The sequence below is a fragment of the Sus scrofa genome, chromosome 9, assembly GCF_054392235.1.
Source record: "Sus scrofa isolate SSC_HxYL_T2T_F1_AM1 chromosome 9, Sscrofa_HxYL_maternal_Yorkshire_Landrace_v2.0, whole genome shotgun sequence".
Classification (NCBI taxonomy): domain Eukaryota; kingdom Metazoa; phylum Chordata; class Mammalia; order Artiodactyla; family Suidae; genus Sus; species Sus scrofa.
In genome coordinates, this window is record NC_139391.1 from 75159833 (window position 1) to 75162855 (window position 3023).

Sequence of the window (3023 nt, forward strand, 5' to 3'; positions counted from 1 at the left end):
CTTATGTCTCAGTGAGTTCATTTTGTAAAATTCTGTAAAGGATTTCCTATGAGCAACTAGGTTTTGTTTGTTTCTGAGTCTGTCATGTACCTAGTTCTACTAAATATGTAATAGGTCTCTTTTTTTAGAAAACCTCAAAACCCTAAATTTAAATATACTTAGTGATAATAAAGCTCAGTGGTCAGACTTAACTGAAACCAGCAGATAGGTCTTTGTGATTTCAGCTTTTGGAAATTTTTCTGTATTAGGAGTATTTTTTCTTGCTTTGGAACACACTAATGTATGTCTCATTTTCTTATGTCCTTGTCTACTTCACTGTCTACTTTCATATTTTATTAAAGAGAATAAATAGGAAATATGAACTTTAGCAATATTATCAATCATCAATATATCCTCAGGAGTTTGTAATTTCTAAGTTTCTGCCTGAGTTTCAAAAATACTTATATATTAGACATTTTCTCATAATGAGTTTTATTATAAAATATACATGTTAATTATAAATAAAATTAAATCTATAAAGTAAAAATGTTTACATCTTTCTGCATCAGGCCTTTAAGTGCTTCCTAAGAAAACCACAGTTATTAGTTTTTTATGTTCTTGCAGAATTTTTTATGTGTGTGTGTGTGTGTATATATATATATATACATACATATACATATATGTTACGAGACATGTTTTTATAATATTTTCTTAGCCTCTTTGCTGAAAACTCCATCTTGTCCTTCCTTACTTTGTCCCGTCTTCCTGCTTGAGAAACAGTCACGGTGATGGTAATGACTTAAGCTCAAGAACAAAGACCTAGAGGCATGGGTTATTTGTGGGGTCAGCTGAATGAGGACATAATACATTGGTCTAGGCACACCGGACCTGTGCAGATTGGCATGCCATTTTCACAAGCATGATATGTCTTCTAAAGAATAAGAGAAAGAGGAACCTCATGGCCAAGTGGTTTATGAGTGGTCGTTAGCAGAATATGCATTAGCAAAGAGAACCAAGGTGCAAACCTAGGCACACAGGGTTGCCGCAAATAGGCATGCCTTTTGCAGAAGCACAGTGAGGATTCTCTGAAATGCTATGCATAGATAGCTAACTCAAGTGCTAATGATTCTTAAATGCCTAAAGTTTAGAGTAAAAGTTTTAACATCTATCAGCTAAGTGACTTTTAAAATAATAAAAGAACTTATGAAATAATAAAAAAAAAAAAACCTATATCCTGCACCTACAACCCTCTTTTCACTTGACATAATCCTCAAAAGCACAATAAAAGCAGTGTGGTTTCTTGAGGCAGGGCTCTTGGTCCCTGAGACCTTGAGTCCCCTGGTTCCCACCTTTACTTAAGATAAATGTCTCGGAGTTCCCGTCGTGGCGCAGTGGTTAACGAATCCGACTAGGAACCATGAGGTTGCGGGTTCGGTCCCTGCCCTTGCTCAGTGGGTTGATGATCCGGCGTTGCCATGAGCTGTAGTGAGCTGTAGTGTAGGTTGCAGACGCGGCTCGGATCCCGCGTTGCTGTGGCTCTGGTGTAGGCCGGTGGCTACAGCTCGGATTCGACCCCTAGCCTGGGAACCTCCATATGCCGCGGGAGCGGCCCAAGAAATAGCAAAAAGACAAAAAAAAAAGAAAAAAAAAAAAGATAAATGTCTCCGTGTCTTGTTTTATGTTAACTTTTTTTTTTCTTAAGTTCCACAGCACCCGTTCTTCAGCCCCATCCTGCTGGGCTGGTCTCGGTACACACACACACACACACACCTTTTTGCCTAAGTGTCATTCTCAGTACACACACGTATACACACACACACACACACACACACACACACACACACACCTTTTTGCCTAAGTGTCATTCACTATATAAACCTTTCCAAGATTTTTCTTTTTTAACAAAATAGTAACAAGTTAATGAGCTTCTAAAAATTATTCCTCAGTGCTACTTTTAAATTATTAGGAATTATTTTAAAATTTAAGCAAAGCCTTAACATGTGGCTCTAAGTATTAAATAAAATGTCACTATCATTCTACTTTGATTTCTTCTGATAGAACAATGTGAGCGACTCCTTACAAGCAGTATTTCATGTTTATCGTTTTCTATTTCTCACTCCTACCTCCCATCCCAGTCCCCAGATACTGGCTTTTTTTGTATTTCTTTTCACTGCATAGATATTTATTGAGCGTCTCTCCTGTGCCAGGCACTGTGCAGGGTGCTGCATATACAGTGTTGAGAACAGACAGGACTGGCTGTGCTCATGGATCTCACATTTAACAGCAGAAACTGCAGGGGGTTAGAATAGCCTGGAACCACTGTACAACAAGGGAAAAAGAGTGAGGAAAGATTTGGGATTTGAACATCTGTACTGATCATAGTGACCGTGTTTCATATTGGGTATGTTTTACATTTATGATTTCAGTATCATTTTTCTCTTTTTTCACTTCAATTTTTTTCAGGTAGCAATGTGAGAACAGTTTTATCAGGTGAATTTCTGATGTTCTGACACCATAATTTTACTTCCTGCCCTGGTAAAAGATAATAGATGTGTGTTGAGGATTAAGAGGGATTGTATGTTATTTGTTATGCCTGTAATGCCCAGGTTGCCACTCTAGATAAATTGAAGCATTTTATGTAACTCACTAAAATGTTCCATTATTTAAAATTTCTCTTTACCAAAAGTGTACTCTTTGTATCTTTTTCTGATAGTTGACATTTATTTTAAGTGAAAGAAGAAAATCTGGATTTCTTTTTTATTTTAGAAAAAATGTTAGGAGTTCCCTTGTGGCACAGTGGGTTAAGGATACAGCGTTGTCAGCACAGTGGCTTGGTTGCTGCTGTGTCTTGGTTTCAGTCCCTGGCTTTGGAACTTTTGCATGCCACAAGCACAGCCAAAGATTGAAGAAAGTGACACAACATTGTATACAACTGTAATTTTTTTTAAATGTTAGAAAAATGCCACATTTCCAGGAATTGGCGCACACCAGATTTAAAGCCCCCTCCCCCAAAACAAAAACTTAAAAGATTTATTTTGAAATAA